This window comes from Aphelocoma coerulescens, chromosome 2, assembly GCF_041296385.1.
Source record: "Aphelocoma coerulescens isolate FSJ_1873_10779 chromosome 2, UR_Acoe_1.0, whole genome shotgun sequence".
Lineage (NCBI taxonomy): Eukaryota > Metazoa > Chordata > Aves > Passeriformes > Corvidae > Aphelocoma > Aphelocoma coerulescens.
The window spans coordinates 141599318-141625918 of record NC_091015.1 but is presented as its reverse complement, the minus strand read 5'-3'; the positions used below and the strand labels follow the sequence as shown (position 1 = coordinate 141625918).

The 26601-nt window shown below is 36.3% G+C and overlaps 1 protein-coding gene across 1 annotated transcript in view; it reads left to right on the top strand.

Moving 5' to 3' along the window:
• The first annotated feature begins 16488 nt into the window (after positions 1-16488).
• MMP16 (matrix metallopeptidase 16) overlaps positions 16489-26601 on the top strand; it is a 134561-nt gene continuing 124448 nt past the window's right edge. Inside the window, exon 1 of the mRNA XM_069006016.1 lies at positions 16489-16527. The gene's annotated coding sequence lies outside the window, so the exon portion shown is untranslated. The remainder of the gene's footprint in view (positions 16528-26601) is intronic.

Genomic DNA, 26601 nt, shown 5'->3' with positions numbered 1-26601 from the left:
TTGGTCTCTAGATATTGTTCCAGAAAATCATGGGCCTCCTAAAAGTCCAATGATATATCTCCCATCCCCTGGATAATATCGATCCTCTCAGATCACACCAGACACCTGTACTCCTGTCAAAACCAAGAACAGAACTCCATCCTTACATTGCTACAGTTTTCACCCTGTCACTCTGATGCCCTGCACACTATTAAATATATTCATCCCTTAGTGTAACAAGTTAACGGTACTGTACATCTTTGGATCTCATGTATTCTAAGTATTTAGTTAGGGATTTAAAGAACACAGCATTTCTCTACTGTAACAAGGCACTTTTGCCTTCAGCTGTAATGAGATCAGGAAAGAGCCTGTTGAGATCCATGTAAAACATGTTACCTAACAGTGCAAATACTTAGGGCAGGTTTTATAAATTTACTGCTTCTGTTATTTGGTGCCTTACCTTAAATGGTTTTAAAGGCTCTCTTTTCTTCCTAAACTTACAAACATCTAAACAGCTATTTGTCATCCTCAAGGGGAGAAAACAGAATGTTAAGCATTTTTATAGAAAGCAAGCAGTAAGAAAATATATTTTAGAAGAATAAGCTTGCTAAGTGCCTATTGCCTGGTAGACAATCCCCAACAAGATAAAAATGAAAATGAGATTTTAATAATTTCTTTGGCTAAGAGCCCTAGACTTTCAAGAATAATTATCTTGTTTTCAAGTACTTTTGTTATGTAAAGCGAAATGGGGATTAAGTCAACAGAAATTTGCATTTCTGTATTAGTACCAGAATTTAGATCTCATCTAGGCAGGTATGTAATTTCTTTGGTTTATTTATACTACTTGCTTTAGGTCTTCAAAACTGTAATATTAACTGTCAGATTGAGAGTGTAACTGACCACCTTGTATTTATAAATTAGCTTATTTACTTAATTTGTTAATCCAAAATCTGAAATACTTAAGTATGCTGCCTGATGTACTATTTAAATGAACTTTCTGCTTCGTATAATTAGAGAGAGACCAGATCTGCTGTGGATTTTTAAGTTTGCATTTGTGAAGAAAGAGTGATATATCTACAGTGTTTTAATCCAGAAGAGCTTCCTTTATAATATATAGCTCTACTCTTGTTTTGCACTCACAGGCTCATTTAGAGATAAACCAGTATTTTAGGTCCTTTGTGAACAATTCCATCATTTTCCTGAATGTCGAGAGAATTCACTTTTTGTCGTAGCAGTCAGATAAAGATATAATCATTGTTCTTCATAGATTAGTTGCTTAGATGCTATTTCCACCGAGGTATTAGAGAATTTTTCTACATGCAAGATCTTCCTGAGGAGGTGATGTCAATATAATTTGGACCAAAATATTTGGATTCTCTAGAAATATGTTCTTTCTTTAACTTTGCTCAAAATAAAGATTCTGTTTCATTAAAAGTTGGGGGGGTTTTAGTGTTTTTATGAATATTTGCTTCCTTATCTAAATTTTCAGCACCAGAGGAAATGATTCTTAAGGTGAAATTAAGCTTTAAAAATGTTGGAACAATACATTCTGTGATGTTTTGTAAAAGTTATGAGTGATAATGGACAGGGGAGCTTAAAGCAATTATAGCTTTTCCTGTGTCCCATCTCCAGTAATACAATAGAAAAATTCATCATGTCTGTTAGCAGGCTAAAGCCTGATAGCTAAAAAAGGCAACAGGGACTTTTAACTTTAAATGTCCTGCAGTCTGAGGGCTTTATAGGTTTTAACTTGTTTTTAGAAATAAAATACCTAAATGTGTGGTTGAAAATTGTGTAATGGTGTTTGGTGAAGCAACTAATAAAAGAAAAAAGAAATTGGTTACTTTTTTTTAATTTGAAACAAAGGATTCATAGAATTCTTGTTGAAAGAAGTCAAGAGCCTTCAGAGTTATATGGAAATGGAGAGTATAATTTTGCTCCATGCTTTCTTTTGTTTGTAGCTCACATACTACCTGTGTTTCAGTGATAAGAAGAAACTAGAGACAGGAAGAAGAAAGGGAATCCACCCATATTTAATTTATTTTATTTTATGTAACTGTTATTTGTTTACTTATGTACTTACTAGCCTAATAAAATATCTGGTCTTCACTGGGAAACTTGGATGAGACTCTAATTTCATGGAATTGGTGAAATTGTGCCATTAATTTCATTGCATCCAAGGTTTTACTCCAAGCTGTTTGAAAATCACTGAATTACTAAACATTTTAACTGAGTAAATGAAAAGTAAGTATATTATAGAATCACAGAATGATTTGGGTTGGAATGGACTTATAAGATTATCTAGTTCCAACACCCCCTGCCATGAGCAGGGACGCCTTCCACTAGACCAGGCTGCTCAAAGTCATCCAACCTGGCCTTGGAAAGTTTCAGGAATGGGGCATCCACAACTTCTCTCAGCAACCTGTGCCAGTGTCTCACCACTGGTACAGTGAAAATTTTCTTCCTGATATCTAATCTAAACTCGTCCTCTGTCATTTTAAAGTCTTTGTCCTATCAGTACGTACTTTTCTCAAAAGTTTCTCTCCAGATTTCTTGTAGACCCCTTTAAGTATCAGAATGCTGCTAGAAGGTCCCTGAAGCCTTCTCTTCTCCATGCTGGGAATTCATATAAGTATATTATAATATATATTTAATATGACTATTTATTAAATATTTAAGATAAATACTGGTATATTATATATACCTTATATGGTATATATAAGTATGCCTACTTACATAGGCATAACCTATATAAGGGATGAAATCGGTACAAAAAAGTGGAGATACACTACTTATGCATAAGCTGAATCTTGTAGTTAAAAGAAAGTTCAAAATCATTAGAGGGATGTTATTCTTGAACCACTTTCCAAAAAGAATAGTAGTGGAGTCATGTAGAGAAGAAAAAGTTGAGATGGGATCTAACTGTTTAATGGGCAGGCTTACAAAGTATACCTTTACTCATCAGCAATAATGGACTAGATTCCTTCCTTGTTCTATACTCTGTCTAACAGTAATTTCCTCATTCAGAGAGGCTGATAGCTCTGCTGACAGCCATTGACTGTGATGTTTATTCTTCTGCATTAGTGTGTCTACCTTACGAACTCTATAGCTATTTATTAGACCGAAAATGTGGGCTATATTGCATCAATACAGTTCTCTGCTTCATTGCTTTTTGTTGTTTACACTTTTCAGTCACCATGTGTGAAAGTCTCTTTTTTTCCAATAGCATTTAATTCAATGCTGAAAGTTGTAAATAATGCCTGTGGAATCAACCAGACTTGTTTGAAAAAAAAAAAAAAAAGGCTTTCAGAATATTTTTGTTTGTCTTTTTCTTTTTGAGCCCTTCGGTTCACATTTTTTTTCTTTTTTTCTTTTTGAAACAAGAGTGAGAAATTCACAGTTAAAGAAGAAACAGAATATTTTCATTTTATACAGTAAGCCAAGTCTTCAAGAAGCTTTCCAAAAGTTTAACATGAAAGCTGTCAATCACTAGCCAAACTGCTTACTTCATACCTCTTTCCAGTTTTGATTGTTTTCAAAATTGTATTTGATGCTATTTTTGCTCCTGATAAAACTTGCCACTTCAAGAGGTCAAAGTACTTCTAACTGCTGACAAACACTGTTTTTCATTATATGATGACTGTTAACGTTACACAATTTGCATAACGCCTTTAAACTGTTTAACAGTAGCTAACTGGCTGACCTTGTGCATCACTATGCAGGAGACACCTGCTTGATTATGAGATTTAGATGCTAATTGTTCTGAAATATAGCTTTTATTTTTATAGGTGTTGCAATTTATCCAATAGGAAAAGGAAAACAGATTTTACTGCTTTTAAACTGTGTGACTTTGTACTCTTGATTTGGTATTTTGTAGCATTTATAAGAGAAAAATAGTGTTGTAAGTAAGGTAGTACCACTGTCACAGAGGTTCAGGATCAGAACTTCAAAAGCAGCATATCAAAATACCAATATCAGTAGTGACGTGTACTTTTAGTCATAAGCTAACATTAATTTGTGAACTAAGGAGTTTAATTTAGATACTAGTATTTAAATAATACAAATTAATTTTTAGATGAGTAGATAATATAAATCCTCCCTTCTCTTATGTAATCTGGTCCTTTTTAATTTATTTTGTTGTTTTATTTTATTTCACTTTGATTGAGATACATGAAATTTTACAAGATAGGACTGCTTAGTAGCTGATTGCTTAGATAATATTTTCATGTGAAAAATCCCCATGATTGATACATACTCAGTGAAAATTGGTTGAAGGGGGAATAACACAACATTATAGACTACCAACAATATAAACTGAAACTTCAGAATTACCATACTGATTGAATTCATGTCATGAATCAGGAGCTGAAAGTCAGAGGATGGCCTCTGGAAAACCTGCCAATAGGGATTCTATTTGCTCAAGAATGCAAATGGGGAATTTAACATTATTTTAACCATATGTATTTGTAATAGAGAGTATTTTAAATCAGCCACCCCATTTCTGTCCTACAATTCAGAAAACGTTTCTTGGGTAGAAAGGAGACAGCAAGTAATGAATTTCAAAAAAAGAAAGAGAAACAGGCTCTATGTCAGAAAAGCAGTGGATTGTGTGGCTTTCAGTTTTGAAAAGACGGAGGAGATAATCTATTCAGACATTGCACTTTGATTGTATTAATTGGGTTAGATTCAGCTCTTCAGCTGTAGTCCCACAAAGGGTCTCTCTAAAGATAGAAGGAGCACCTGAGTGTGGAGGTGAAAAAATAGAATCAGCTGAAGCAGAAACATTGTTACCTTTGATCATAACCTACACAGATGGCTCTAGTGAAACATATCCCTGCAGTATGTTTGCAGTACCGCATAAATTCCATTAAGATTGTGGATTGTGGATGATGCAAATGTTACATTGTCACCTCACAGTCTGGCCCTTATCTCGGGGTAAAGTCTCACAGTGGATGAAATTCTGCTGGAAAATGTGTCCCCCTTTGGAGAGAAAACCAAAGGCCCTTTGAGGTACGTGGACAGTTATGCGCTGGTGACACAATTAATATCTGGGATATGATTCAGGGAAAAGAAGAAACCAGTTTCCGGAGTCTGTTCTGCTGAAGATGAGGTAAGAGAGCTTTCCAAGGTTCATCATTGCTTGGTGCTTCCCAAAACTGCCAAGGAAGAACATCACTGAGAATTTATCTGTACTATATTTTTGGGAACTGAGCTGGGATGATCAACTTGTTTTATGTGCTAGCAGCCCTCTGAACTCCTGTAGTAGCAATGATGTAGCAATATTAGCCTTTAAGACCACATTCAGAGTGGTGTTTAGAATCTTCTTATGCTTTATTCTTTTCCATGTCTCTTTATAAAGCTAGGCCTTGTACATAACAGGGGACTTTATCCTTGATCTAAAACATGCTATTGAGAACTCTGTTTAGGAAAGCTAGACCAGTCAGCATCTTGAAAGGAGAAAGCCCAGAGTGGCTTTTTGTCATTGATATTATTAGCCTTCTCTGATAGCCTGTGAAATACTGCCTTCAGTATAATCTGTGTAAACAAAATCAAGCTATTGATACCTACTGGGCTTATTACTCCCACTCAAGTCAAATGTTTTCTCTTGATCTGACACCCTCCATTCTTGTTTTGAAAGCTACGTCTTAATCTCTGTGAGCAACTTCTCTAATGTCTGACCTTGTAGGTGAAACTGCTGTGTGATGCAGTATTAACTGAATTGAAACTGAGGCAAATAAAGTGCTCATTGTGTAAAATGTATTGTCTGTCATATAAGCAATACATACAGTGTTGCTGGTTTTGTTTTTGTTCTTTCTCAATGAATTTAAGTTACTCTGGCTGTTCTATGCTGCATACAGTTTTAAAGTTTGTAAATGAGGTCGTAGAAAGTATTTGCAATTTCTGTTCTAAAAGTGAAGTCAGAGTTATTGGATTGCAGTTTTTCAGATCCTCCCTTGTTCTTTATGTAAATATAGTTATTACCATATAATATGTGGTTCTTTCGCTCTGCTTTTTAACATCATTTCTTTATTCTAAGTAGAAGAAAGGATATTGAAAATACTGTGAGACTAGTGACAATGAAATCCCTACAGTGAAATTGTGTCCTGACTGAAAATAACAGGAATTTTACTCTGACCCCTGTGTGCCTGTGGTTTCACCTGGAGCACTTCTCTTACAAAGCTTTCACTTCAAGTGGGAGGGGTTATGTCTGAAGCTGTGAATCCCCTGTCACCAGCTCGAGTGCTTCATATTACTTTGCTCTTTGCTCTTTGCTTGCAGGATTAGCTCTTACTAATTCTTATCAGTGCTGTAGCTTGAATGCTGCAGACCATGGGGTAGCTGTAATTCAGGGGAGTATTTCTTGCAGGATGATAATGTGGCAGATAATTTTCCAGAAATGTTTCATGTACTTGACAAAGTTATCTTCAGGTCATTAAGACCTATTTCTTTTTTTTTTATTTAGAAAATGTTAAAATGCAAGAAAATATCAACTGAGGCAACACAGCTATTTGAGATGGGGAAACCTAATTAGGAATCTTTTCAATAAGGTGTCTGGCAATTTTCAAGGTAGTGCCTAAGTTTAAGCCACTTACAAGTGTGGCAAATTATTATCAATATGTTTAACTTATCTATATCCACCAGGTAGATATATACCACATCACTAGAAATATTTTTGTTGTATCTCATCATGATATAGAATGAGAATATGGTTTCTGCACCAACTTGAAATTATTCTCCCTTAAATTTGTTTATTCTGATCTGAATGATCACCAGCAGAACAAGGTGTAAATGTTGTTACTTTGACCTAACATTTTTGCTTGAATTGCTCCTGGGACAAATTATTTGCAGTTCCTTTCCATGTGGATGAGGAGAGCATGGGATGGATTGCACCACTACCACTCCACTGGCATTAGCAGTGTTACTGCTTCTTTCTTTAGCCAAGGACCAAATGAAGTGCTTCTTTTAAAATATATGAGATACTCATGTCACTATAGTGATGTATAGGTCTGTGATACTGTTTGGGATATGCAAGGTGGATCTGTCTACAGTACAGAGTGAAACACAGATATCCTGAAAGTTACTTGTTCTACCTGTGCTGTGCTTTGATTGGACTCCCAACAGCAATCGTACACTGCCATGCCTGACCCCCAAATCCCCATATCCAAAGACAGAAAATTAATATCTGCTTGAGTAGGTCCAAACCTATATCACTTTACTCCTTTTGGACAGAGATCTAGAGGAGATCCCTTCCGAACTTTAAAGTCTATTTTGCTGTATTTCATTTTGCTAGCGAGCCTAGCATTTTGTTAAGCAATTGTCTTGGCTTAGCCCGAGGAAGCAGATGAGCCCTACACATCCCACTCTTCCCACAGTAGGATGGGGGAGAAAATCAGAAGGGTGAAAGTGACAAAAATTGTGGGTTGGGGAAAAGGCAGTTATATAGGTAAAGCAGAAGCTGTGTAAATGAGGAGAGCTGACAGGGTATTCACCATTTCCCATGGTTCAGCCATCCCCAGCAAAGCCAGGCTTCATCTCGCATAACAGTGACTTGGGAACTCACCATAACTTTGGAAGTCCCCCCATGCCTTCTTCTTCTCCCAGATTTAGATGCTAAATATGACACTAAATGGCATGGAATATCTCTTTGGTCAGTTGGGGTCAGCCATCCTGTCTGCATCCTGTATTACAGTATTTTTGTATTACTGCATATAAATGTGCCGTTGTTCAAAATGCTCGACAAACATCATCAAACAAATTCTCATAACAATAATAATGCTGAGTAAAAGTATTATCTCTGCACTTTCTGTAGCATTTTACAGGACCTTTATTGAAACCTTGTATATATATGCTGAAAAACACTAGTCATTGTTCCAGACACTCTTTTCAATCACTCTGCCATAGTCTGTACCACTTTTACATTCTAGATGTGATCAATCTTTGTTTAATTATCCCATTTGGCAAATGCTCACCATCCCCAGTGATTTCTATGGATCTATCACACGGCATAGCAGTTACTATGGTGTGGTGGTAAAGTTGTAAAGGAATCATGGTATGGATCCAAAAGTTCTTGCTCCAGAAGGCTTCCTCATATATAGCAATTCAGGTATAAGTGAGATGTTTGGTAATGTGATCTTTGTGGTCAAAAGCAAGCCACAATGCACCATGCTTGATGCTAATACATTTTTACCATTCTAGCCTTGTGAAACTTCAGCAGACCTTTGACCAAGGTATGCACTCTTTGTCAAATGGGATTTTCATTAGGTGCTTTTGTTAGTCTGTCGCAGGTATATACATGAGGAAACTGATGTCAGTTAATCTGCCCAAATCTTGCTACAAGAGACAGAATCAGAGATCATGATTCATATCTGTGGAAGAACAGTGTCAGACCACAGTGTCACACATTCTCCTATTAATGTGCTTTAAAATCCTGTGTACACTAGCACATAAGCCACACTGTCTGCAAGTGTTACACAGGATAAAAAGAAATGGGGATCAAATAACTAACATCAGAGTGCTTAAGAGTTGCTAAAGGAACCTGGAGATGGAAAGAGACCCAAGCAACCAGAAAGAAAGGAGAAAATTGCCTTCCTCTGTTTAATGTTATGGCTTCCTGTGATAGAAGACAAGGGCTTGTACATTCTACCCCATATTTCCTTTCCCCTGAAAGCATAAAGAAGAAAGAAGTAATTGCTTTGGGACAAGGTCAAAATTAATGCACCTAATGTAAATAACTATTTATTTACCCTCTTCTGTGTTAAAAGAATCCTGAGTTCTGTAAATAACATCTATGTCTGCTATAGGGTTCCTGTTCAGAGAAGATTGGAAAAGCAGGTCAGTAGCTGAAAACTAAGTCCAAAGAACCCATTTCCTATGTCTTCTATGTCCCACATGATCATGATAACATGAGAGGAAGCTGTATGTCAGGAAATGTGATTTTTTTTTTTTATTCCCTTTGTTTCTTCGACATATACCCTCAGCAGTCACTGAATAAATCTGTTACATTTTTAGCAAATTTTCATGGTAATTGTTCTTTCTATATTTTTCTCCATGTCCACTTATGCTGTGTTCTAAAGGAAAAATATGTCAACAGATTCTCATTTATGCTATATCTTTGCACATGTTAGAAATAAATTAAGCTATTATATAGTTTTCTTTTTACAAGGAACAGTTTTTAGAAAAAAGATTTACTAACATCAGTAACTGCAAGGATTTAAGGGCTGGAAGTGCAATATTCAGGGGACAATAGATAAATTTAAGGCAGGTGAATAACAATCTTTTTTTTAACAAGCTCTATGTTTATGAGAGGATAAAAGGCCTGTCTCTGGAATAGATTACCTCAGCTGGTTAGAGCATGGTGCTAATAACACCAGGGTTGGGACTTCCATCCCCATACAGGCTGTTCACTTAAGAGTTGGATTTAATGATTCTTGTGGATCTCTTCCAAGTTAGAATATTCTGTGATTCGAAATTAAATCTCTTCTAGTCCATTTAAATCAGCATGGGCATCAGAATCATCAGCACATTTCCTCAACTGCCCAACACTTGCTGGTGTTTGTGTTAACCATATCTGGGTTTTTTACACATTCATAATGAGGTCTTCAGATCCATGATAACCAGGCTGTTCTATGTGCAGCCTTGGAAGCAAACCAGACCTGTCAAAGCCAATGGGAAATAAATGTAATGGCCAGCTGGCTTAGAAGGCTGCATTTAGATCATCAAGAATGAAAACTCCGCTCAGAGGTCTTCCTTCTCCTGAAGTGGCCTTTGGTCTTCCAGCAACAGATCATGCTATCCCTATCTGAGCTGCAAGGCTCTAAACTTAGAGGTTTTTTAGCACTTCATAATTGAGCAAAATGACTATACTTGTTTTAATTTTCTGTCTGAAGTGTGTCAGAGCATCAGCAGAGATTTTTTTTTTTGTGTTTTAACAGTCTCTTTCTAGACAAGGGAACTCTTGTTTTTGGTGTGATGAAATTGTGAGAAGATGTCCCACGTGCCTTCTGCCCAGAAAATATGGAATGATGAGTCAGGTTTCTGAATTGTTTCATGCCAATATATGACTCTTAAAAAAACCCCATCTTCTCCAGAACATGAAAAAGTATTTTTTTAGCTCTTTTGCCTCCTTAATAGTAAGACTTCAAAGACAAAAGAAATATGTTGATAGGGTGGGGTTGGGTGGGTAGACTGGGATTTAGACTAGGCCTGGTGGTTCCGACAGCAGGGGTTGCCTGTCTTTTATTTCCTCAGATTTTTTTCAAGAACTGCACTAATTTCTAATTTTCATCTATCAGGGTTACCTCAGTAGAATCTATATGGCTTACATACATGCGATTGCCACTGGGGACACTGTTGCAAAATGTAGTGGAACTTCTGTTCATGAACTTTGATTTGAACACGGAGAATCTCTGAAGGAGTATTGAAAATCAGAAGAGGTTGATTATTTCCACTCAGCCCTCCTGTACTTTGACTGCAGTGTTTAGTAAACCAAAAATCTGTAAGGAGAAGTGATGGACAAGAATATTGCTAGAAAACATTGAGCCTAAGCAGAAGGTGGGATTAACAGTTATAGAGAAAAAAATTAAAATAATTGGTCCATTATAAACATAGGTTCTGCAACCCTAACAGGGGTGTGTATGGCAGGCAGTGGGAGGTTCTTGTAAGACCTTCCAGGGTAAGCAGTCAGAGATACTCTCCTTCTGTTTTCAGATTTACCACACAGAAGTCATGTGGTCCTCTCACTTACGTACTTGTGGTCTCATACTGTAAATTTCCCCATTATCACCTATAGAGAGCTCACTGTGGCTTGCAAAGGCTATATATATAGTACTATGCTGTATTAGTGTGATGTCAGCATTCCACAGAATCACTTTTTCCAATAAATGTGTAAGCTTGAGGACGTGGGAATGTGCTAGAGGGAGGGGTTTTATATGGTTTCTGGAATAAACAGACTTACAAGTGAGACAGAAAAAGAATCAAGAAGTTTAGAAGGTTGTAGAATACAGCTTTTTAAGGTTTATACTTTATATAGCTAATAAAAACATGACCAGGCTCTTGCTTTAGAGGTGATTTTGGGTAATAAAATATGGTGATGTTTAATAACAGGTGCCTGGAGAACGAGGTAGTCAAGGAACAGCACTGTACAGCAGGAAAAAAGGAAAAGAATACTGTTTATGAAGTTAACCTGATCTACTATAAATACATCAGAATATACTTTCATTCTTTTCATTCATAAAGCATACAAAAATGCTGGTTTCATGCTAATGAAAAACATTTAGTAAGAAATAAAACTTCAATTAACACAGTTCAAAAGCATTTTTCCTTATTGATGTAATATTATTTTTCCATTTTTGACTGCTATTTTTTTGTGTTTCATAATAAATATGCCTGTCTTTTTAAAGAGTGATGAGAGAACTCTGAAAATCAGTATTCGACAGAAACTATACAAAAGAGAGTAAAAGAAATCTAAGCAATAAATCTTATTTCTATGTTAGGATTTTATTTTACCCCTCCAAATCTATTTTAGTAACTTAAATGAGTTCTAAAGAAAATCTATCTTTAATAACTTTCCATCTGAAATGTATAGGATAAGCTATTTGTTTGAAGAGCAGCAATAGCTCTTACTAATAATGGAGGGGTTAGTACTTCTTTCATGTAAAATAATAGTTGTGGCAGTCCAAATAGGAACTACTTAATGACTCATTTGTCATTTAAGTCTTTCAATGCAGCTACAGCAGATGCTTTTATATCCTTATTTTGCTGCTTCTTTTTTTTTTCTTTTCTTATTTTATTATACCTATTGTTCACTGCTGAAATGAACACGGCTGCTCAACTGATGCCATTTTTCACAGTCTTTCTCTGCTAGAGAGGGAGATGAAGCTGCATGTAGGTCTCCATGGCGACCTTGGTCTTGGCCTGATGCCTGCAGTCTGGCCTGCTCACAAAATGCTGTGCCCTGATGAATTATTTAGCTCTGCTGAATCAAAAAAATACAGCAACAGGCTCCTAGTGAGTAACTGAGGAGAGCAGTAAGGTGACATCAGTCAGCTTATACCAACGCGTTCGTCTGCTCTCACCAGCGAGCAGAGGGATTAGTTTGCTCTTTCCTTTCTTAAGGCTCTTAATGTATTTATCATTGTCCATGTTGGATACCCTTATTTTGTCAATGTTTATGAACAGAAAATAAGAGAATAATAATTCAGTAACTTGATAGTCTATTTTTCCTTTGGCGATCATTTAATTCAAACAATTGTGTTCTTCCATTTTTAACAACGCACATTCTTAGAAATGACAACAAGAGTTTGAGAATGTCATACACTGAATTATTAAGACCAGAAATAACTATGTCCAAAATTTATATGTGTTTCTGTGTATTTACATGATTATTAAAGAGTATTTGGCAGTTGTCAATACTTTCTGACAACTGACCTTTTTTCTGTATATGCACTTTTACTGCACTTGGTTACATGTATTTAACCCCAAACACACATATGCAGTTCTGGCTTTTGAGGCCGACCTGCAGGTAGGGAGGGCAAGCAGAATAGACAGGAGTTACTTTTGTTTTTCTAGCAGTATAATCTGCTGTAGATATGAAGAAAATTTTGACTTTTTGGGGCAAAGGTATTGTATCAAGTGTACACTACTTGGTTTGGCACCTCAGACTTTGTGTACAAATTTTACCAGTTAGCCTGATTTTTACAAATTCAGTCTATAAAGGATTTTTCCTGTGCATGTACTTCAGGGCAGAGTACTATTACATGAATGTGCATGGCTCAAAAGACTCTCTTTTTCAGAAGAACTCATAATTTTCTTTCTAAGAAAGGGAGATTACATCATAGTACCACTGACTAAAGATCTTGTTCATATTGATGATATTAAATATCTAAAATAGTTTTTACCCTAGACCTGGTATATTTTTGCATGTTTTTGAGCAATACAATAGCTCATCTTATGCCCCATCTGGTACAACAGCACTAAGTAAGGATAACAAATGAGCTGTTCGATGGGTTCAGTGGGGAGCATATCTTTGTCAGGGGGTTGAAGTTCAGGTATATGTTTTTGCTTGACTGACCCACTCCTTTCAGTGTTGACATGGAAACATGACCTGCATGAAATCTGAACCAGCAGAAAGAATGTTCTCTGCTTGGCATACTGCTTAATTTGTCCATGAACTAACCTGGCAAAATGCTACCAGTGCTACTCCTCACCATCAGTGGCTCGCAAAGGAACCTAACATTCACTCCATTCCTCTTTGCAGCTTTATCCTCAACCAGAAGAATCATCTTAACAGCTCTGTCAGCTTGTAAGTCCAAGACAGGACAGAATGAGGTGGCCAAGCTTACTCTGTTCGCTTGCACTCTGCTTTTGTTTTAGCCAGAAGTTACATAAACTAAACTTAGCTAGCTAAGATTATTAGAAGTAAAAAGCTGCATGTTGACTATTAAGTTCTTATTCTGTAAGCAAGTAAGTTAGTCTAATACTCTCATTTTGCCTTGGGACTCACATTTCTTGAAAATGAAACATGCAATAATTTGCTAAAGGGAAAATTGTAACTCCTCTACGTTTCAAGAATTCATGTCAGTGTCTCCTGAGTGTAGCTAACATCTTTGCATCTTCCAGTTGCAAATAAAGATGAATTAGTAAACACAGACCTCAGTTACAGTGAAGTAAGTAAAAGAATGTGAAGACCTTACAAAGTCACTGTAAAGCTATATAACATAATTCAAAGGCAGACAGCTAATGATAAAAAAAGAAAAAGAAATAATCATTTTTTGTCAGAGAAACATACCACATAATGAAGCACTGTGGTGAGGAAGCATTGGTGACTTCAGCAGAAAAAATGCACAGATTTCTGAGTATAGCAAATTATGAAGTCCACGTTTTCTGTGAATAATCAACAAGTATTTTTCTCTTTTTTTCATTAAGCCTTACTTTATCGCCTTTAGTTTCTTCATTTGTAGGAATGTTCATTATTCTTGGGGGAACTGGTTCTGAATCTGTAAGTCATGCTCTACCTAAGGCTACTAGGCACTTAATTACAGCTTTTAGATTGTATTATTTTTGACAGGTGGAACATCTGAGTATTGTTATTATATGGATTATATTTACTCCCAAATAATCATACATGTAAGCTTATACTTAGTTTCACGTTAAAAATCTTACAAAAACACGACTTCAAAATTTAAAGCATTTTTGTAGAAACCATCAAAAACAATTGTGCAATAAATAAGTTCCTTGAAATATTATTGCAACAGTAGAGATAAAAATCCATTATAAAATCTCATTAGACTGATCTCATTAACATTAGTTGGGTAATTTGTAGTTCTGAAGAAGGTACTGAGAGATGGGAATGGGTTCCTTTTGCTTTTAAAGTAATAGCATGTAGGTAATATATTTCATTTTCAGATATGCATATTTTTAGATTTTTTTAGAGTATCAGTTTGCATTAGTCATCCAAGCTGATGGCTGTCTTGCTACTTCCAAGGCCTTCACCTGCTGTGATTACTAATTGACAGTTACAGTGATTTATGAGATATGTCCTATTTTTCCAGCTCTGGCTTTCAAGATAACCTGGTATTAACCTGGTGGACATGTAAAAATAAATTCTACCAGCAGTGTAGTGTGTGGGTTTGGCTACAATGCTTCAGCACTGCTTTTTAGTACAACTGACTATTTTAATCCCCTTGTGCCATTTTGCCCTACTGAAATACCTCCATTTCCCACTGAACCTTTCTGAAGAAAGGATTTCAATCTCTGTATCTCTGCTGGTTTTCTAAAGGTTTGAAAGTCATAGTCAAAATACTTGAATCACTGTCTTAGGTTTATTGCTGAATGGCTCAGCTATGTTTAGAAGTGAGGTGTAGAACCTCTAATGGTTAAAAATTTATCAAAGCATTACTTAAACTGATTTGTCAGTGGTCTAGCTGTATAATGTGGTATTAATTTGGAATATGCGCCATGTTTGTTCTTATGTTGTCTATTGTTATTTGAAGCAGAAGAGTCTGGAGCAGGGATAAATGGTACTTAAAAAAATATTATGAGGCTTGCACATCTTTAGTTTGCAGTTTTGTTTACTGAAGAGTTCCATTAAGATAATGTGACTTCAACTAAGCCATCAGAAATGCATTTTGTGCTTTACAAAAAAAAAAAAAAATCTTTTTAAAAAATACAATAATCATGGCACTCAGAGTTCTCCAAAGCAGTTAAATATCTGTTATCCAGTTTAATATATAATTTCAAATATTTTCCTGGCATGTTTTCTGAATCAGTGAATTTTTTGTAAGTCAGTTTCAATTTTACACAGTTTTTACTCTGTTCAAGTGCACTGCTACTATACCTGTCATTTTCATCATAGAAAAGGGAAGACAGTTTTGCCCCAAGTTGTTCTACAGAATTCATTTCCATGTCCTTAAATTTATGGAGAAACTGAAAGAAAATATCCTAATTAACATTTAATGCACTGTATGATCTCATAGCTCAGTTGAAGAAGATGACTGTAATCCATAATTTAAGAGTGTGAAATGCACTTTTCTTTACTTTATGCAATTAAATCCAACATTATTAAGAAATACCTTTCATATTAGCTGGCCTGCCTTTCAAAAATACAGGACAATTTAGATATGGAAGGAGAAGTTTCTATTGTAAATTATGACTCAAAAACTGACACTTTAATTCTTTTTGGTTCGTGCAATGGGTTGAATATCCTTCAGTGCCTGCTTACCTTAATCAGCTTTTGGTATTTTCCATCTGTTGAACACTGGCATGAATAAAACAGAAAAAGAAGCCTGAGAGGATTCTCATGACACATCCTAGCTTCTGTAAAGACTGCAGAGGGGAATGGCTCTCAGGGAAAAGGCGTTACCTGGCATGGATTTGGTGTTTGGTATGGGTATAAAAGAAGTTGCAAGTAGAGAAGCAAAATTAGTGTATTCCCCACGCTGCTGGACAGTTTCCCCATGACCTGGTCCTCTGCAGCTGCCCACCTTCCTGTGTGTGTTGCTCCAGAAATTCCTGCTGGTCTGGATATACGTCTGTCATGACAACGAGCATGAACATTGTCCTGAAATTAGTCTGCATTATTCAGTGTGTTGTTGTTAAAATTAGAAAGGATCAGCTTCAGACTAACTTGAAAAGCATAAGTGTCCAAAAAAACATTTATAAAAGTAAGATTTAGGTAAAGGATTAGTAAAACATACTTGAGGCTTATTCATAGCGTTACAGAATGGTTTGTGTTTGAAGTGACCTTAAAGATCATTGAGTTCCAGCCCCTCTGCTGTGGGCAGGGACACCCTCCATTAGACCAAGTTACTCAAAGCCCCATCCAATTTGGCCTTGAGCACTTCCAGGGATGGGGTATTCTGCAGCTTCTCTGAGCAATGTGACAGTCTGAGACCATGTTGACAGTGTTGAGAGTAATGGGGCTCCAGAAAAGTGATTGGTGCTGTGGGCTTGGCATCTCTTGTTTCAAACAGCTGGGTTGAATCTGACTTTGTTATTCACGAGGCACTTCTTTTGCCTTCTGGTAGATGGCTGTCTGACAACAGTCAAGAGGTAAAACCTAGGTAGGGTTGAGTTCTTGAATTGATAACCAAGTCCATGAAGTTGCAAGACCAACAGACTAGGTACAGCTCAATTCTGTTATTAGCTATTTTCCTTGGTGTCAGTTTTGTTCGTTTCTTTTTACCAGGAACGTCTGAAGCTTTCCTGATTTGAGAAGTTACTTTTTAGTTGATGGCACCCCACATCAGCCACTCTTGTAAGGCAGATGTCTGTAAAATTTCCTTTTTAAGGAGTTCTTCAAAAGAAACCAAAAGGCTTTTAAATAAACAAGTAAATAAGTAAATTACCTTTAGGTTTTGTTTGAATATAACTAGATTTCATAGCTTCCTAATAAAATTCAAAGAGCTTAGAGTGGCAATACAAATCAGAATAAATGCAAAATCAGACAATTGCAACAAAGAATGTGCAGCAGATACTTTCAGAAAAATAGCCTGTGTGTGAAGTTTTTTTTTTTCTATTTTTGTCTGTGCATGATTTTAAAATTAAAATGTTTCATTCCTTTATACATGCAGACAGTTTTGTGATTTGATCTGAAAATGATCCTTCTTCATTTCAAGGAACAGTGAAAGGTTTTTCATTGGGGGCCACTTCTAAATGTTCCTTCAAAATATACTCAAACAGAAGCATTTCTCTGAATAATGCATAATGGGAGTGTTGCATACCTTTTTTTAATATGCTGATCAGTTACTTTTCTTCTCAAAAGAGAGACTTAAGAGCAGTGATCCTGGTACCTGAGAACAAGCCATTCAGTCACTGGTGTGTTCTTGATTGTGCTGCTCTGCCTGTAATTGTATGTGTGCACATACAGTTCATGGGGTTGGTGATTGTGTACATGGAGGAGAGCTTTTTCAGGGGTCAGCCTTATGAATCCCAAGTCCTTATTCATCCCCTTGGTGACAGGCTGTTTAGTGTCCAAGGAAATGCCTCAAGCTATTTCTTTTCCTTTCATTTATTGTGGAGTTTAGCTGGTGAGGTGTGTAGGTTGGACGTATGAAAGCACTTCTGGTGTGATGTGATAAGTGACTGTGAGAATTGGGCACTTTTCCTTCTGAAATAGGTTATATAGATTTTGTAAGGTTTGCTTGGTGTGCAGCTCTAAATGAAAGGAAACTTTTCGTTTCCATAGAAATAAGTACAGCATGTGTTTAAAAACTTTGAGTCGTGGCCCTATTTAATACTATCAAAAGAGATTTAACAACAATGTAAATCTGCCTGCTGAAGTTGAAAGCTATTTGCCACTTTATTCCTATTTAACATTTTTCAGTTTCGGGAAATATTTGTATATGCATTGTTTCTCTAATTTTTGAAAAGTATTTTTGCATCAGCAGCTGTATACTAGGTTAAAGCTGAACATTCATTCATTCAAATTACTGTTCATGTCACAAATCAAAGTAAAGAAATAGTAAGTTTAATATGTGGCTTTCATTTCTGCTGGTTATGTGATGTATAAGCATTGCTGTCTGTTTGCAGCAACAACAGTGCAAAGCAGCTCAGAAACTGAAAGACTGTGTATGGAAAAGCTTTGACAGAACTTCATACTGGGCATCTACTGGATGTTATTTGGGTTGGTGGCTAGGTATGAGTAAGTAAAGAGAACAAAGGAAAACAAAGACAGGTGTGAAAGTTCCATCACAACTTGATCAACAGAGGGATTCCAGGTCTGTTTGCAATCCTGCTAATATAGCATAATGCATGTTGAAATCTTGGAAGAAATGTCTGGAAAGCAGTTTGTGATAAACTGGAGCCTGTCATTCAGAAACAGAATCCAAAGAGAAGGTTATTTCTAAAAGCAGACAGTAAGTTAGTGGGGTCATGATTTCTTCTGTAGTAACTAAGGCTGTATGGAAATGGATATTTTTCCATTCCTTTTAGGTTAGGGAAAGTTTTGCAGGAGCCTCTTGTTTTGCTAAATAATATTGCTAAACTAGTGTTGCACAGAAAAAAACACAGATTAAATGGGAAAGGCAAGCTTACAATAGCTAATGCAATGCAATTTTCCCTTCTCAAGCACTGACAGCCATTTCTCTAGTTTTGACCTGCTTGCATGCCAAAATTCTCCAAAGTTGAACACACTCAAGTCAACCCTTACAGTCTCAGAAAAATATATAAGCATACCAGTGTCTTAAGGAGGTGGTATGTCATTATATGGGAAGTCCAGATTTTCCTTAGAGAAATAATTGAATAACCTTATAGTTGTGATTATATTCTAGAACATTTTAATAATATTTTTCATTATTTCTATTCAATAGAGATTGTGTATCCCTGCAATAGATTTTTATGGTTTGGGATTCTTGAGGGGCAGCTTGCTAAGTGGGTAGAAAAAAACTTGAACTGTTATGACAGATTATAAATTTAAACCAGGCATGAGCATAAACACGATGATGCTGATGTCCTAACCAAATATTTGATATTTTAGGACAGTATCTAGATGAAGAATAAAAAAACTGAATGTATAGAAGGAAAGTATGCATGGTAAGAGAGGCTTATCTTCTTACATAATTCAGGAGACTTAAAATTCAAATTTGTTTTCACCTCAATTGAAAACTTATTAAAGAAGTTCCTCATGTCAAGGTAGACATTAGTGGAATATGAACTGGTAAATTCATCCACCCTGCAGTGTAAAGTAGTCCTGAGAGTACCAGAGTATCACTTGTAAATGGAAGTGTGAAAGGATAATTTTTGAAAGTGAAATATTTGGAGAATGTAGAAGAAACCTCCAGGTGAAGGATATGAGTAATAACTGGCTGTTCTGGCTCAGGAATAGCAGGTACTGTTTCTGTAACTGTTTATAAAACTATTGGACTGCTGGGAGTTTCAAACAGTAAAGAGATTTCTTGGTATAACAGAGTAGGAAGATGTGGGAAATCACTGCAAGTGAAATAAGCTTGCATTACAAGACAGGGCATTTTTAAGACTCAGCTCCCATAGTACCATATCATTCAGGGTTCATTATTGGAGTATGTTGTAATTTGGGCATGTGCCTGGAACAGAAGCTGACAGTTGTGTTTGCTGATAACTATGAAGTGCTTCACAAAATAGCCTGAAACTTAATAAGAATCCAGGAGCCTGTGATAGTAGCCAGGGCCCAACCAAAAACAAATTGATGGGTTTGGGTATTCTGAGTCAGTTCAGGTGGGAAACCTCAGCATCCATAGTGTTTCAAAGGCCATGAAGCAGTCTAGGTTCAACAAAAGATGCACCACCTTGGAAATTAAAATTTAAGAGCAATGTAGTGTCAGATCTCAGGAACTCTCCTAGGGAATGTTCCCACGACATGATGCAGTGGTTAGTCTAATTAGCTGTGGCAGAACATTTCTACAGTGCAGATGTAGAACTGCGTCCAGTATTTGAGCTGGCTTGTGCAACTCCACAGGCAGCATTATATCCTGCTGACATAGGCTGGAATTCAGCTTACTGCCTATGCAGAACAAGAGCATTAGAGCTCAGAGGCAGTTTGAATGGAAATTCAGGTGACGAGGTAAAAATACAAACGGAAGAGTAGGAGTCTATTTTCATTAAACCCATTTTCTGTGTTGATGTGTCTTGCTTCTTTCTGGTGACATACTTTCCTGTCCTCACCATGCTGTACCTCCCCATTGTTTCATGGTGAAACAGCTGGGCCCTTGATTATTACTGAGTGAAATGGAATGGATGGGTTAATCCCAGCTTCCAACAGTACCAAAGCAAGCGTGGCAACTCTTCCACTGATTGTTTTGTGTTGATGTGTCTGTGGTGATAGGACAAGGAGTAATGGGTACAAACTGAAAGAGGAGAAACTTAGGCTACATATTAGGAAGAAATTATTCACTGTGAGTGTGGTGAGATACTGGAACAGGTTTCCCAGGGAGGTTTGGGCATGCCCCAACCCTCATAGTGTTCAAAGCCAGGCTGGATAAGGCCTGGTCTAATGAACAGTGTCCCTGTCCATGACAGGGAAATTGGGATTAGCTGATCTTTAAATTCCCTTCCAATCCATAATATCCTACATTCTATGATTTTCTTTTTGTTTAGAATTATCATGGAGAGTTATTTGGAAGTTGTGTAGTCAAGGCCTGCAGCTGTATGTAGAAAATTCCTCCTCCCTTCCCAAGCCAGGGTGGTTTGAACACAGCTGTTATAAACAATCCCTTCTAGGGAGAACATTTCTGGAATCAGCATTTATTACCTCGATATCAAACAGAAACTGTAAAATAGAGCTTTCTTTGGGCTACCAGTAAATAGGAGAAAAGACATCCTTCACTGAATCTCACAAATAAATGTCATCTGTTTGACAAAGATTAGCAGAAACTTGATATCTCTGCCTTCTTGTTGAAAAAAATCTGAATAAGTAATTTCTTCTGGCACAGGTTTAGTCAGTTCTGTCTTCTCTGTTACACATTCTTTTTTTTTTTTTTTCTCTCTTCTTCCTACTCTTTAACCAAGAGTTTCTGTTCTACTTCCGGCTAGAGACCAGTGTTGTTGGTTCTTTCTGCGTGATCTTGTTCACATACAACAACAACAATGTCGTGGAAGAACATTGGCACATCCCTGCAAAGCTTAGTATTCTGCCTCCCAGCCCCATCTCTGAATCTTTTTTATCTTTTTATCCTCCTTTGAGAGCAAAGCTGGAAGGAAACAGTCACAGATGGAAATAGGAATTATAGGGAAGAGCGCTTGTAAAAAACCTCCAAGTTGGAAAAAAAGGCCTAGAGAATTCTATTCAAAATTAAAGGCAATGCCAAAAAACTAAGCCATAAATTTACCTCTTTTAATATTATTACTTATAAGTTTAGACCAAAAAGACCTATTTTCAAATTGAAAATGAGGGTGAGGGTGGAATAGGAAAAGCGTGGCCCTCCTATTTCATTATAATCACATTTGTTGCCTGGGTGTGTTTCATATGGCAAGACTTGACAGATAATTAAACTAAGACATGTTATTTAAAGATTTTATTTGATCCTTTAGATATTAATTGAGTTAGCAGTTCTACTGAAAGCAGATGTGTTACTTTTTCGTTACTGATGATTAGTTCTGGAATGACCTTACTGCATGAAGGGGAGTAGGACATGAGTGACAGTTTTCAAGGAGGAGGTGACTACTGACCCACCACAAGTTTTAGAGATGTTGGGCAGTCTGCAGCATGAATGTAACATACATGAAAGCATCTTCTGTCTCTTTAATCCCTTTTAAGAAAATATACAAAAAGCATCCTGGTACATGAATGGAAATTCAAATGGAATGTTAGGACTTGAATTAAAAAAGAGTTTTTCAAAAGCCTTGCTCAGGGCTGACCACTTACCTACAGATGTTTGGAGATCATATGATTTTTGTTCAGGCTGCTCAGGACCCATAACCCTGTTGAGGTTATTGGAACTTCTCAAATGATGAATCCTTAAACTCTAATCTTCTCAGCAGTCAATGTGATAGGATGGTTTGAGGAAATTCAGAGGATCTGCATAAAATTAGAGGACCTCTTTTATAACCAGTGCAGTTGTGTTTCTTTTGCTCTAAAAAACCAATTTGAAATAGTCTTTTATGTAGATATTTATTAAAGAGGAAAGAATTCTGATTTTCAGAATATTAATCAAAAGCAGTTCTGAGGGTGAAAAGTCTATGATATTCTAAGGTTATCTCTATCTGAGGCCAAAAGACAAAACATCTTTTACAGATGTTGAGAAAACTCTGAAAGGGTTTCGCCTGTTTAAACAGGATTAGATTACCTAGAGATGCATTTTATGTGTTAAGGGATATGATTAGACAGTCAAAGCCTTTAAGGTTCAGAATATTTAATGAAAAGCAGTATGAAATTTGATTTTCTGGGTTTTCTGGATAATCCATGTCTTATAATTCTGAAAAATAATTTCAGGTACTTGATGAACACAGTTTGGTCAAGCGGTCTTCACATACCAGTGAAGAATGTTAAAGCAATAGTATATTAAATTTGATATTGCAATAAAACAAGACTAATGTAATTGATTAAACCCTGTTGTGTGAGAACATGACATCACTGCTGAAATTTTTTAAACTGACATCTGATGTGGTCCTGTCTTGGACTAGCTTTGTTAGAAGAGCTTTCATTTTGGATATAGACTATATAAGGGAGCTCTCACAAGACGTAGCACTCTGAAGACATTTTTATTATATTTTTGGGTTTATAACGTCAGTGGAGCATTTCCTACTCAGTGCTTTTAGCATAGGACAGGACAAGCTAAGAGCCAGGTGGACTATTTTTATTAGGAAAGAGCATGTGTCAGAAAATGCTTGATAAACCAGAAAAGTTTCTAGTGTATCTTTTCTTCTACACTTATTTTCTCCTGTGATGAAGACTCATGAAATATTGGATGGGTTTATTTTTTCTGTCTTTGTTTCTTTGGATAAATCCAGACTTGTGATTCAGAATTTGTAGCCCGCAGCTGTGAATGGTGCTAGTTACATTACTACATTCTACCTAGTAGAACCATTTCAAAGCATGATAGCACTTTCTTGATAACTGAGGTTTACATTGATTTTACTGTATTTACTGATCTACTGGCATAAGCACTGGAAGGAACCAAAGAGCTCCACTCAATTTGCTAGTTATATTTCTTTTTAAAAACAATATGGTCTTCTTAAAAAAAGGATAACTTAGGCTGTAACTTTTAATATATTGACTTACAAGGTGCCTGACATGCGGAGTGATAACTCCCTATTTTCATCCCTTCCTGTCTGTGTTCCATGAGGCTGCTCATGGTGAAATCACTTAATGGTTTGTTTTATAACTTGGAAAGGCTAAGAGCAGAAGGTGTTATTACATCAGATAAAGTGTTGCTATGTACTACAGATGCCATGCTAGTACAAGATACGCAGTCTATGGGGACATCCTCCCATATGGTCTGTGGTAAGATAAACTCTTGGCTGATGCCCACTATATTTTGTGTTTTTCTGAATGCAAATGCCGATTTGTAAAACTTGAGTAAGCATTTATTTGAAATTTATCTTCTGGGTGGCTGATTGAGTGTTGATTTTTGGCAAGCTCTCTAAGATATTCAGTATTTTTTTTCTTCTCGTATGTCCACTGAAATTTAAAATGTGTATGAAACCTATTAGGATAAAATAGGATTGTCTTTTTATAAATGGTGTGTGTTCACTCCACACTCTGTTTGTGTATTGAGCTTTTATGTTCAAAGTGTTGCGACACATTTTATTTCTATGTCTGCATCTTGAAATGCTTGTACTAGCTCAAATAAGTGATGGCAGCTGCAGAATTTTATTTAATCCTGGAGGATAGCACTTTGACTGTTTGAATCTTCCAGAATTATCTATGCATGTTTATTTTAAATTGTTCAGAATATGATTACTAGTCAGGTTTCTGTAAAGAGGTAGCCAAAAATAGGCTGCTTTGCCATATTCTTAGATTTGCTATATTTGCCTTTTTTTTTTTTTTTTTTTTTTTTTTTTTTTTTTTTTTTTTTTTTTTTTTTTTTTTTTATTAAACTAACTTGAATACCTTACCAGGAAAATATTGTAAGGAGCTGTCTGCTATTCTGGTGTCTGGTTCTAATACTTGAGAGTGTCTTTAGGGTATCTTTAAGTAACTCGATAGCTTCTTCCTGTGACTGGTTGAAAAGGGAATAAATGTCTTCCTAATGAAATGTGCTCTTAGGAACCAGATCTTGATATTTTGCTTGATTTTATTATTTCAAATAGAAACATGCTGACATTTCAAAGAAGGAAAAAAAGCGTTGCAAGGAATTCTCAAATTCCATTACCGTTTTCATCAAGTTGTTTCATTTTTATCTATTGTTTGTATTTTCAGTTAGTATCACATAGTTCTATCTATGTCACTAATGAGTTTTGAGAAGTGTCTAGAATGTTTTTTCTTGTGAATTAAGCAAATTTTTGCATATAAGAAAAGAGGATACTTTCTGGGCAAGAATCCCCATGGTCCTACCTACCTCTGGTGAAACAGACAGCATCAGTTGAAATTAACTGATGTATTTTCCTGTTAGAAGATGAATAAGAAGAGTTAAAAGTTCAAAGAAAAGGTGGTTTTCCTTTCTCATCCTGCGATTTTAAAAACCTTTATTATTTAAATAGGCAAAGCTATTTTTTTCACTGTTATAGCTAAGGTGAACATGTTCTAAAATATTTAAAAAGCTCACTATGGCTTCCTGTTTGTTTTTGTTTTCTTTTCCTTCTTCCCTTTTTCTGTTCTCTGCTTTCTGCCATTATCTGTTTACCTTACTCCCCTTTCCACAGAACTTGACCTAACATTCTACTTCCAGAATGCTTTTATCACTGCCCTGTGTCCCCAGATCTTCTGCTTTTTCTTTCCCTTTCCTTCCTCAACTTTACCTCCCAATCTTTATTACTCCTTCCATTGTATTTCCATTTGTCATTGTCCATGTCCCTCCCTGGACACTGTCCCATTAGCTACCTTATTTTGTTCTCCATTTGCAATACCGTGTCCCAGCTGATGAAGTTTTGATAACATCTCAAATGAGAATATGGGATGAAGCAACCGCAGAACATGCCCTGCGTGACTGCAGGCACAGCAGGTGAAGCAGATATCAAAGCATAGCAGAGAAATGTTTAAGAAAAGTAAGCACTCCACAGGTAGGTCTGGCAAAAGCTATTTCAATAATACGTTAGAATACCAATATATGCTTAAAAATTTAGAACAGACAAACTTCTGCAAAAAAGTTAATGGGGAAGGGGTGAAGAGAAAGCTTTTGTTAAGCTCATCCATATACACTGAAGAGAAACATGCAGTTCTGCACATTTTTTTGTTCTGTGACAGCAACAGACAACCTGCACTGCTTATCCCAGAACTCATCAGCTAAAGGCAGCTGTACCCAAACCTCTGACCTTAATTTATTTTGTCTGGGCTAAACTGTGGCTGATGAGCTACTGAAGAAGTTTAATCCCACAGTACCAGCTAGCTAAAGCTATTACTCTTAAGATTTACTGTTGGAAAAACTTTACTTTTCTGTCTGTAAGTTGCTGCTGAGTCAAATACATGTAATTCAGAGATGGACTGCAGTTCCATAAATGCGACTTGCTTCTTCCCTGCTACAAAGTGAAATACCCTGGACCAGCTCCAGTTTTCTACTGAAACAAAATACATGGAAGGTTTTATTATAATTTTTAATATGCTAGGCTCTGTAGACAAAGTATTTTTAAAAAATTTAATATTGTCACACAGGGGCACACATGCAAGAAATTTTGTTGTGAATAAAACCTCTGTAAAAACGGGATTTTTTTCAGTGTAATAACAACTCAGCGACTGTCCTAAAGGTCACTCTGTCTTTCTTTTCCAAATGCCTTTGAAGATCTGTATCTGCAAGTTACTAGAGCTATGTATTTGTAGGGAAAATTGTAATTGACTCCATGTATCATTCATTTACAACATATTATGCATACAGTATTATTTTTCTGGTTAATTTTTTCTTTGAGACATAAGTAATCCTTATATACTAATTATTCCTTAATTTTTTTTTCTTCTCTCTCTTAATAAAAGTCAGACTCTTCAGGGCATAAGCACAGCAGTATTTGTTACTATATTAGCAGTACAAGAAACAAACCCCAGCTTTTTATTCAGGTCCTCAAAGATAATGTAATCAGACTACTTTGATTGCAGTGTAGCCAGAAGACAGACAGATATTAGTCTGGCATGATACATTATTAAGTAATAGCATGCCAGACATCAAATCAGGCTCAGCTGTTGAGTGTTATCTTCTGCTGCGTTGTAGTCTTCAGATCCCCCTTAGCTAGGATGGGTCACTGTTACTGTAGTGTCTTATTAGGATTCCTAACATCTCTGTTTCTGTGGAGTACACATTGAGTCTGGTTCTTTGCCTGTTATGCTGAGACATTTGAAAAACAACCACTATACCTAGGGTTATGCAACTATCAGTCAAATGGTGGTAGCATGCAGGCAGAGATATATGGAAATGTCAAGACACTGCAAGTTGAAGTTACTCTTGTTAAACAAATGCAGACATGCAAATTTCACTTCTGCTCAAGGCACAAGGAGAAAAATCAATGCTTTCCAAATATATATCAGTGTAAATATGTTAAAGTGTATCTCTGTCTTCTTTTACTTAA